We start from the raw sequence: 12506 nt of genomic DNA on the forward strand, positions 1-12506 counted from the left end.
TGGGAAAACATGCATCATTGGTGAGGACTCAATCAAAGGCGTGTTGTAACTAAGCAAGTTGCCCTTAGGCACTTCTCTGCTGGTATTTTTTAATCATCAGAGAATTTCTCGATTGCAGCTGTGCAGCCTTATTTTATATACTTTTAATTCTCTTATTAATGCTGGTAAAACGTGAATTCCACCTTTTCACTGATGAATTGTTTTATTCCATTGTATATTTATAAGTTGGGTCCTCTTCCAGCCTTTTATAATATGTGGTGTTAGACAGTTGTCCATTGGCTTCTTTTATGTAATATGTGGAGTCTATTATTACCACAACACCCCCTTTATCATCTGGTTTAATTATTAAGTCTTTGTTGGTTTTCAAAGTCTGTAGAGCATTTTTCTCCTGCATACTGATATTGTAAATTAACTTGGTTTTGTTTGGCCAGTATGTTAGATTTAACTCTCTTTCTGAAACAATCAATGTATTGGTCCAATTTCTGGCTGTGGGATCCAGTTGCTATGTCTTTTATGTTTTACTTAAATGATTCCATGTGTCCACTGGTGTTATATTTGACCTATTATGGAATTCTTTGAGCCTTAATCTCCTGAAAAACTCCCACATGTCACTGCAGAGCTAGTTTTTATCAAAGCTGTGATATACCACAACACTTCTGCAATGAAAATCGCAGGCTTCAGGATATGAAGTGTGTCCCATGTCATTGCACCATCCCATTACTTAGTCCGAGATCCCAACCATATGAGGTAAAACTTAACTTTTATTAAACCAACTAAATTAACACGAGAAGAAATGAATAAGAATTAAAAGCAAGGTTAGGTATGGTAGCTTTATCGACACGAGGTCATCAGCTAATATACGATATATAATGTCGAGAGTGTGACGTGGGTTTATGCTACAGTAACAACTGTTGTTCACCATCAATCTCTACTGCTGCCATGCTGGCGTGCCTCTGTGTATGTGAGGGATGAGTTGCGTTTGGAGTTATATAGGCACATAAGAAACAAGCTCAATACATACTCTTTAGACTTAGATGCCGTAATCGGCAGCTTCCAACTAAGAGTCCCCGTGTCAACTGCGGGAGTGCTTGCGCCTCGCCCCTTATCTCAGGGAAGAGGTAGTTAAATAGTTGGAGGCGGAAGCAAACTTCCGATACCGAGAGCCCTCGTATCCTCCCACACCACCCTTCCTTTATGTTCAGTCCACGGTTCAGGACGCGAGTAGCCGATCGGCAAAGTGCCTTAAAGGTGAATATCGGCAAATTTAAGGTGCCCTTCTCCAGCCCTTCCGCCCTTCCTCCCTTCCACAGAGCCGCCCGTCCCAGCAAATAATCGTCCCTGCCTAACAGTTTTAAAATTAGATGCGCCTGACGCGCGTTTCGCTTGTCTAACTACAAGCTTTATCAAAAGCCTGACGCGCGTTTCACTTGTCTAACTACAAGCTTTATCAAAAGCTTGTAGTTAGACAAGCGAAACGCGCGTCAGGCGCATCTAATTTTAAAACTGTTAGGCAGGGACGATTATTTGCTGGGATGGGCGGCTCTGTGGAAGGGAGGAAGGGCGGAAGGGCTGGAGAAGGGCACCTTAAATTTGCCGATATTCACCTTTAAGGCACTTTGCCGATCGGCTACTTGCGTCCTGAACCGTGGACTGAACATAAAGGAAGGGTGGTGTGGGAGGATACGAGGGCTCTCGGTATCGGAAGTTTGCTTCCGCCTCCAACTATTTAACTACCTCTTCCCTGAGATAAGGGGCGAGGCGCAAGCACTCCCGCAGTTGACACGGGGACTCTTAGTTGGAAGCTGCCGATTACGGCATCTAAGTCTAAAGAGTATATATTGAGCTTGTTTCTTATGTGCCTATATAACTCCAAACGCAACTCATCCCTCACATACACAGAGGCACGCCAGCATGGCAGCAGTAGAGATTGATGGTGGACAACAGTTGTTACTGTAGCATAAACCCACGTCACACTCTCGACATTATATATCGTATATTAGCTGATGACCTCGTGTCGATAGAGCTACCCTACCTAACCTTGCTTTTAATTCTTATTCATTTCTTCTCTCGTTAATTTAGTTGATTTAATAAAAGTTAAGTTTTACCTCATATGGTTGGGATCTCGGACTAAGTAATGGGATGGTGCAATGACATGGGACACACTTTTCCTTCTTGCACTTCAATTCTATACGTCATGTGACCCTGCACACCATTAATTTGCTATCTCTTTATCAATGGGAGGTGCTACCTATTATCTTTGCTGCAACTTCAGGATATGAAGGTCTTAATTCTAAAAGGGAACTGAAACTGAACGAGTCAGAAAAATCTATGAATTCAAATATATGGCGTTACTTAACACATTAAATAACAATGTGACCTGACTGAATCCAGACCAATCTCTCGAAATAGCAGAGTGTGTCTCTGCCATAAAGCTGGCCATACACTGTAAGATCCGATGAGTGACTCTACAAGGACCCTTCAGGAGATCAGATAAGTGCTTTAATGTAGTCCTTATCAAACAGGATTTTTAAACCTGCCCCAATTTTCAGACAGATTTTAGTCAATAGGCAACATATGCAGATCATTAACCTGTATTGGCAGCTTTTTTTCGGCATGTGTATGGCCATCTTATCACCCCACTGAACTGTTAAGCCCCAGGGAATTAAAAAGTCGACAGTTAATTGGGGATTAATTATAATAATTTCACATATTTTTACTACGGTCAGTAGTAATGAGGAAGGTAGTAAGTAAATCAGCCGTCATTATTTTTTACAAGCAGTAGCTTCCTTTATAGCTCATAAAAAATAACATCATAAAACTGCCCCTTAGGGATGATAGCATCCACTGAAAGTATTAATTATTTGGAATAAGCTGATAAAGACAGTGAGAATAATGACAGTTCTTTTTTATTTTAAATAATAAAAATTGCTTATTTTTAAATATTTTTTTCCAGTATAGTTGACTGATATTTTTGCTAATTTAGCACTGACCAACTTGCATCTCACAAGCTATTGTGCAATGACAAATCCCAGTATACTATGTACAGTATATTGCAGTTCATCAGTAGCTAGTTGGATATCCATGGTTTTTCATAACATATGTCATGAGAACGAGGGATTGTTTGTAAAAATTACTTCAGTATTGGAATGAAATTCCCAGTAACTAAACTCTCATTTTTGCCTATTTTGTACAACTTACAGACAACGGAGGTTTTACAGTAGTTCTTTTCCTTAACCCAGTACTGATATGTAGTATCAAATAAATATGTAAAGGAAATTTCCTAAGTTCTGTAGTTCACTCCCTCTGCCGGTTCCAATAATCCGTTCTCCTCCAGATAAACAATAGTTAAATTTGTGTAGATGAACCAGCGCTATAAGCTCGGGATAGATGGAAAGAAAGTAATAGTATATAGTATAGTATTTCTTAGTTCGTCATTACACCCTTCTGTGAGGTTGGAATTATTTATTAGGCAGAGTGTCTAATTCCCTTCACCTGCAGGGTTAACTTGCCCTTCAACCAATCTTTAAAAAAATGGAACCGTCTGTGTATTCAAATTATATACTCACAAACGTTTAGGAATATTGTTTGCGCTGAAAATGATTATTCCACCTTTGTAGGCGTTGTAAGCGTCCGTTGGTTCTAGAGAGGCAAGCCTTGAGAAAGTCTTGTCAGATGAAACGCGCCGGCTGTGACGTCATCCATGGGAGCCCAGCATCACAAGCACACAACGCCATCTTAGTGGAGCGAAAAACTGGAGCTGGAAATACCCATGGACTGACCGCTTACATGTTAATTCCAAATGTATATATGTGATTTTTATTTTAAGATTATTTGTTAAAGGCTTTTCACATGATGTTGAGCACATCTCTCTAGAACCAACAGATGCTTACAAAGGTGGAATAATCATTTTCAATGCAAATAATATTTTTAAACGTTTATAATTTGAATACACAGACGGTGCCATTTTTTTAAAGTTAACCCTCCAGGTGAAGAGAAATAGACACTCTGCCTAATAAATAATTCCAACCTCACAGAAGGGTGTAACAACGAACTAAGAAATACTATACTATATACTTTTACTTTCTTGTGTCTATCCTGAGCTTATAGCGCTGGGTTCATCTACACAAATTTAACTAATATATAAGTATACCAAGCTGTTTAGGAAATCCACAAAAAGAGAAAAGTTCTCACATCTCCATGAGAAGGAAAATGTAGCTGGTTTCACCCAGATCCACGTCTGGAGCATTAATCTGATTTACATGATATATCCACCCAAGAGTTCTGAGCTGTGCATGCTTCTCGTAAGATATATGAATGTAATAAAAGAGTAGCAGGCTTTTTAACAGAAGGTATGAATTCCTGCATGGTTAATATGCAAGCTTTGGAAAGTTCATTGTAATTCAGAGGTGAACTTGTCAACCTGAGAATGCCCACAAACCTGTTCTCTCATACGCCAGACTAAGATCTCCAGGGGCGCACGTTCCATTTGTTTCCCTCTGATGTTCGAGGAGTTTTTGTGGAGTTCATCATTTATAACATTGTGTCTGATTGTCTGCACACACATACATCTTAACAAATCCAAAAAAACCTCAGAAATGCTTGAAAAAAGGTGGCATTCTTTAAATGGCTGCAGTTAATATCATTGGCTTGGATGGATCTAGGCATGTGGTAATAAAATATTAACTATATGCCTGCCCCAAATTCAGACAATTTTCATAAGTAGCTTTCATAGTATGAGTTTAACATGAAGCGTCTTTAGCATTAGCCCATTATTACTACATTTATTTAAATTGGGGGGTTCTTGGTAATCAAGGAAGACTGGGACGAGGAATACACATAAAGGTAAGACGGTGAATTTTGACAGTTGTAGATCAACATCAACATCCCCTATGTAGATACTCAAAGCTCCTTATGTAAATTACAAATTATGCCCATCACCACACCCGCACCTGTCGCCCATGTTAGCGAATGTGATTGTAATGTTCCATTGCTCCCCCCCCTTTCCATCCATGACCATGGTAGAGGGCAAATCACGGAACCAGTAGAATGAAAATGTATGTGGTAATTCTAACAACAATGTATTTCCTTAACTCTTAATAATCTTTTTTTTTTGAGTCAGCATTTCCAGAATAGGTTTGAATTGCTGCAAGAGAAAAAAAACTTGCTGTATTAACAATTATGTATATACAGTACTAGGCACACACAGCAGTGAACTGTCTTAACAGGACCTTTTTTTCTACGCTTCTCTCATGCTTGGCTGTTAAGGTCAAGAAACCTTTGGAAAGCAATATAAAAACTGACTTGTGCTTTGCAAAAATTTACAGCACATCACTGCCTTTGATAAATTGTCCCTACTGTGCTGCTTGGCAGCTCGAATCAAAGAAAAAATAAACAACTGAAATCAACCAAAAGAAACAAAAAAGAAGCCAAGCAACCTGTAAGGGTCTCACCTAAATTAGTTATATTTGCCCTTTCAGGTGTACCTTAGCATAGAACTGCTTTGGTACAGTGTGTATTAGTTATTTTTCACTTTGCAGTTTACAAAAAAAAAACCAGTTTCCAAAGGCTAAGGAATAACGGAGAGAGAATTGAAATGGAAAGACCTGTGATGTTACCAGCGTACAAATCAGTGTCTGTGCTCAAAAATAAAATACTGTAACGGCAATTTTTTTTCATTTTCCAAGAAGTGTCATGATGAGAAAAATGATACAGATAAAGCTTTAGCAGAGATGTGGGTAAAGAATGTCCAGATTGCATTGTTATAGCATTAGCCTGAAGATATTTTTTAATTAGGATGAAATTGCAATTCTTTTTCGTGCACCTCTAGATTACATGCTGACTTTGAGAGCATAAACAGCGCCAGTTCAGGTCCATTGCAAAGGCTGAAGGAGTGGAGGCAGATTATAGTGCCAGTTTATATGACAAATAGCAGATATATTCAAATCAGTGGGTCTGGATTACTTAGATATCACAGAACTACAGTTTAAAGCAAGGTTTTACCTAACCCTTGTATTAAAATGTATTTATGGGTTAGATAAACCTAAGTATTATAGTCCTTCCATTATTCTTTTAGTAGCATGCTAATCTCTGTGTCAATATGTGTGATTTAAACTGTCTTTATGTAGTTCATAATGTACAACATATCAGTACATAAATGGATACAGATGCCAGTGTAGCCTTAAGATTATTCATTCTGCAGTAGGAACAGCACCAGGATCTGACAGTGAAGCACTACCTATAACTTAGGGTTGGCACTTTTACCCACCAATAACTCCAGGCAGGGGGAAGGTAAAGTTGTAGGGTGGGCCGATGGTGTGGGCAGGCCAGTGACATGGCTGGGGGGCGACAGACGACAGTCCAGGTGTGGAGCTATGACGTAGCACTCACCAATTGGCCGATAGCCTCATCAATCTCAGGAAATCCTAACCGGGGAGGCGGTTTTGACCCAGACAGCCCTTACAAAAACCAGACAGGTGGCAACCCTACTACATCTTGATTTCCCAGAAAACAGAACAGTACTTTTTTGTCACCTGTTGCATATTTAGATCCTACATGGTCTGAACATGCTGGGGATGTAATTTAATTAGAGGGATGTCCCACACCTATAAGGGGTAAAAACTACACTGTATAAATCTTAACTGTAGCAAGAAAAATAATTTGTTTTCACAGTTCTTTAGAGGCAGTTATAGGTAACTTTTAAATTACTCCTTGACACTACAGTATATTTGCAGCTTTAAGGCTTTTAATTAAAACCCATTAAAACCAATTAAAGAAGAAAATATGGGGCAAGTGTCAGCAAGTACACAGTTCATAAAGTGTCAGTTGCCAAGTTGTAACAACTGTGTTGTAAGTACATCAATTTCAAAGAAGGTATTTTATAGTTTTATATCATTGGTAAAGAAATACTTGTTACTGTGCTGTGAAAATGTTTGTGCACCAAAAAAAAAAATCTGTACACAGTCTTAAGCCAAACTAAATCATCTAAATGTTTACCCAACTTTTTGGCATTGAAAAATGTCTGTAAAAATGTTTTTGGTGTGACCAGCTCTAAATGTTGTACCCATAGCATAGCACAGCAATAGCCATGTCCAATTTTTTTATTTATTTTGTTTGCAAAAATGGAAGCTGAAAATGATGGAGAATTGGTCTGTGAATTAGTCAAAGGAATTATGCTCATGTACATAATCTTTCTTTGGGTAGACCAGGGTTGCCTGAGGGATAGCAAAGGGTGCAGCAAGTGTTAGAACTTAGGGCACAAAGGGCAGTTTGATTTTTGTCTTGAGGGCGACCGGAGGCCGGCGTCCTTCTTCGCCTCCTCCCTCGTATATGCAAATATGTATCCTTTTTTAAGGACTAAGCCCTTTGATTGAAACCAATGCCCCGGGCAGGAGACACTTATCCCAGGAGATGCTACCATGCAAGGGGAATGTCAGCCTTTGAATTCTATGACCAGAGGTAAATAGTTAGGCACCACCATGAGAGGTTTACCTTGAAGTGGTATGGTGGCTTATCAACTTTATGACCATAACTTTGTAACTAAAACCCCTGTTTTCGTAATGCACTTGCACAGATACATGTACACGTACATGTAAAATTTTGTATGATATGTATGTTCAACCTCTCCAAATGAGGCCCAAATAAAGAGCAATTTCAACATAGATTGGTATAACAGGACAGGCTCTGGATATGTTGGGGGCCCTAAAGTTAATTTGCTGTGGGGTCCAGTAACATCTAGTTACACCACTGGTTGAGATCATTCTTACTGAGATGCCTGCTTAACTGTGGTTGCCTTTGTACATCATGTTTTACTTTAGCAAAACAGAATGAAATGTAATTGCAGATATTTGCATAAAAATGTGGGTTCTTTAATATGTTTCAGCAGTAATGACTGCTGTTGAATTATTGTGAAGAGCTATCTCATCACTATAGACTTTTGACAGATTGTCAAGCATTACATTCAAATATTTTACAAATAGCTTCAGTTGTAGGCTATTATGTTCAAAATACTGTTCAGTGTAGATGCGTGGTCAAATGTTATCACTGTGTTCTCAGAGCATAAGAATACTGTAGATCAGGAGTGCCTATACCTTATTAATGCAAGGTCTACTTTTAGTCATTATTTCCCATTATGATTTACATCCATATAAGCATTTTTAGCATTCTGTTCCATGGAAAATATTACTTAAATATTGATTTATGAGAAAATGTTTATTGCTAAATTTAACAAAGAACTATTTGTTATGTAACCTTAATACAATAAATAGCTGAATGAAAAGCTTGAAACAGGAGGGTGATTTAGACAAGCTGTTTGTTGACAGAGTCTTGAGATCTACTGATCACCAGCTAAAGGTCTACTGGTAGATCCCAATCTAAATTTTGGACACCCCTGCTGTAGATTCAGAAAGGACATCTTGGGGGTGCATCACACAGACTAAATACCCTGATTATTTAAATGAAAGCTTTGCTGCTCCAAATACACAACCTTAAGGTGAACAGAAGTTAGAAGAAAAGTGCATTTCTCCCAGTAGTGACTAAAATGACTATTACTTTTTTTTGTGTTCCTACCTTGAATTACTATGAATGAAAAGGAACACGCCCTTTATCAATTGTACCTACTCATTTGCAATTTTGCAAATTAAGGTCCATGCCAGATGGAAGCAGTAGACTGTATGGGTGCTGATCAGCACCATGGACAGAGGCTATTAACTGTGATCTGCTGCTCAGAATGTTTTTGTATTTGATAAAGCGGGGAGCATCTGGCTTACCCATACATCACCGATCCAGAGACATAACAAAGTCTGCATGTGTCACTCTGATCATTTATCTGGGTTTGCTGCTTGTTAAACAGATACAGCTTCCATTTAATTCATAAAGCATGTTATGGCAGTCAAATATATTCTCTGATCACAGCAAGGCATGCATTCTATCACTGTTCCAACAGAGATTTTCTCCAAAGAGCGACTTGGTTTTTACGCATTACTGTCATTTCTCTAATAAAATATATTTTAAAGTGAATTATAATTCATAATTAGGAAATATTGTTTTGAGAACTGTATTGTATGTGGAAGTGTGGAGTGTGTAAGCTAAGGCCTTGTTGTAGACAGGTCATATGATTAGGGCCCCCAGCCACAGATTGGGCCCCATGACTACATTATTCTTTATAAAAAAAAACCACATTATTATATTATATTATATTTTATATTCTATCGTGAATGCCTAGCCTGAGGCCCTTTGACTGTTGGGGGTGGTGGCAGCTAGACAGTAGCTGAATTTGAGCCTACCTAATTTGCACTGTTTTGTTTTTTTAAATTCAATCCTCCTGCATTACTATGCTGTTTATGCCCTTATAGTCTATTCTTGTCACTGGCATTCTCACACCTGCTGTTCCTGAGACTTGTTTTAATCTTACCCATTTTCATGCCTGTATTATTGCCTTCATGGTCTATTGTTAATCATACCGTTTCTGGCCCCTTTGTTCTACACATGGCTCACCTTTGCACCCTGTGTCATTGTCTGTTGTCTTGTACTTTCCCAGCAACGTGGCTTGTTATTTGACTCTGGTACCTCTGTTTGCCCTAAACTTGATTTCAGTTCTGCTCATTCCCTGAAGCACTCATATTTAGCTTGTCCTTTTAAACACCATGTTGTTTGATCTGCTATCTGATGATTTTAAAAGTGGCTAGAGTCAAACAAATCTGGGATCATGTAACTACGACCAATGGGAAACAAAACAGCCAGTGAATAACCCAGCTGTAGAAAAATTAGGAAATACACAGTACAGTTGCAAGTACTTTATCACAGGTTTACAAAGCTGAAGTCCAACATCTTGCATTTTTCCTGAATTTTAGGCTTCAAGTATTTGTGGATTACTATAAGCAGTTTATTGTTGCCTGGAGCAAATTGACAGATGTCAGTGTAATTTTACCTTGTTTATCCATGAAGGCTGAGGGTTTGTTGTGATTTTCATCATCTGCAGATTGATACAATTTCATTTTAAAACTTTTAATTCAACTTATAACCAACTTACAATCAGCACTCACCTGCTAAGTGAATTTCTTTGAAGTGCCCCTGAATTTTTAATAATAATAATCTTGTATCCGAGGTCTAAGGGAATGTAGGTCAGCAAGGATAAACAGCATTGAAACTCTTCCCTGGGGCCTAGATATCCTAACTGACACAATGAGCACATGATGAAAGACAGTACAAATACTTGAAATTGCTAACAAATCAACATTGTGTACCCATCATCCCTCTCATTTTGTGGAGTTTTATTAACCAATAAAGATGAAATTGAAATCCTAACAAAACATACCTTTTCCAGCAGGGCCGGACTGGGGGTAAAAAGCAGCCCGGGCAAAAAAACATCAGAGCAGCCCACTTGTAATGGTTTTTGTACACATCCACTCATATATTGGGGTAAAACTGCAAAAAAATATGTGCGTAAAGAGCTGCCTTGTAAAATATGTTTAAGATTCTGCAGCCTTTTGCCTTTATATTCCTTGATAAATATAGTGGGCTGTCTACTGTACGGCACAAGAACCATGACTGGGCCAAGCAGCGTTGGACTGAGGGGCCCCCCAGCCGCAAAGTCCAATCTGACGGGAAACCACCTCTGTGAGTGTGCACACCTTTTCCTTGAGTGACTGGGGTCCAGGAGGTTAGGAGTAAGTACAGGGAGTGGGTCTGGGCTGGCAGGGGCCCCACCGGGTGTACCTACCTATTGCCGGTGTGACCAGGGTCTGGGAGGTAAGGGGCAAGTGCACGGACTGGGTCTGGGCCAGCAGGGCCCACCCTAGTAACACGGATACATTGGACAACAAAACATTTTTTTACTATTTTATTCGTTCTTATAAAGTGAAAAAGTGTTGAAAACAAACAGACAGTCCAGGTTAAATTTCTAAAAAAGACAGATTTAGTCAGTGCCTGATACTTTCAGCACAGTTGACTCTTCCTACCCCATAGTGATTTTGCCTGCAGCCTGCTCTACAGAAATCCACACCAACCTGATGTTACTGATGTGGTGTGTTCACAGGCAGGGAGCATTATGTGCAGGCTCAGCACAGACAGGCAGGCCAGCAGCTGCAGTATCTCCTTTTTGTCCGGCTTCTATGCTCATGCTGAGCGTGCTGGGACATACAAACAGCCGGAAGAGGCAGCAGCGTCGGAGCAGAGAGGAGTGGGAGGGGCAGAGCCACAGTGTGAAAAAGGATGGAGGAGCGGTCCTAGAGCCCGCTGGATCAATCAGCAGCCCACTAACACTAAATAAAGAGCGGCCCGTCGGGAAAATGCCCGAACAGACCAATTGCCAGACCGGGCCTGTTTTCCAGGTATAATACATTTAACAGTTGGAGGAGATGAAGGACTATGGCTGACAACAAAGGCCTAGTCTACGTTTTGACTGTAGCTGCCTTCATGCGAGCAAAGCCCTCCAAATGCATTATGAAACAAGTATTCTGTGCATTCCAGTGCTAAAACCTAGAGGACACAATTCTGATTGACAACCTTCCTGAGAGCTCTTTGTGTAGTTAAATAGCCACACTTTTTTGAGCTGATTTAACTGTGTATAATTAGGTGCCAGCTCAAGAGTTCTGTGGCCTGTATAAAAATGAGCAACATGACATGCCACAATGCTGACAATTATGAAATGACTTTCTCATTCACTTCCATTGATACTGGATGAAAAGCAAAACTTGGCTGTAATGCAGGACTGGGGGAATCATATACACAGAAGTAATTTTAATGAATGTGTTGGGGCAGTGTAGAGGATGAGTTTTTCTGTCTGTCTCTCTTTTGCTCTTTCTATACAATATATATATAGATAGAGATATTTTAAAGGGGTTGTTCACCTTCCAAACAGTTTTTTCAATTCAGTTGTTTTTAGATTGTTCCCCAGAAATAAAGACTTTTTTCAAATACTTTCCATTATTTATTTTTTACGTTTTTTCCAAAATCTAAGTTTAAAGTTGAATGTTTGTGTCTCTGGTGTTTGAGTCTGGCAGCTCAGTAATTCAGGTGTAGACTCTGAACTGTTACAATTTTGCAACATTGAGTTGATCCATTTCTCAGCAGCATCTCTGGAGTATTAGCAACAATTGTATAAAGTCTAACAGCTGCCTGTAATGAAACCCAGAGATTCTGCTGAGCAGGGACAAAGATAAGAAATGTATCAACTAAATGTATCCATTTAGAACAGTTTACAGGGTTGGCGACAGCCCCTCCCAGAGCTGCTTCAGAAGGAGAGAAATGACAATTTACACTTCAATAGAAAATAGAAAATCATTGGAAAAAGTCGTTATTTCTGGTGATCTATCTGAAAACAACTAGTTGTTTGAAGGTGAACAACCCCTTTAAGGGGAATAGACTTCCCAATCATAATTAACTATTACAATGCCGCTGCTTTGGAACAAGTTAAATCTTGTTACACACTTGATGTAGGTAAATGTTGGGTATAAATTGAACAAGGTTATCTCTATCCTGTGACAATCCCCCAAATAATGGGATCTCTA

This window comes from Xenopus laevis, chromosome 2S (genome assembly GCF_017654675.1).
Source record: "Xenopus laevis strain J_2021 chromosome 2S, Xenopus_laevis_v10.1, whole genome shotgun sequence".
Taxonomy (NCBI): Eukaryota; Metazoa; Chordata; class Amphibia; order Anura; family Pipidae; genus Xenopus; species Xenopus laevis.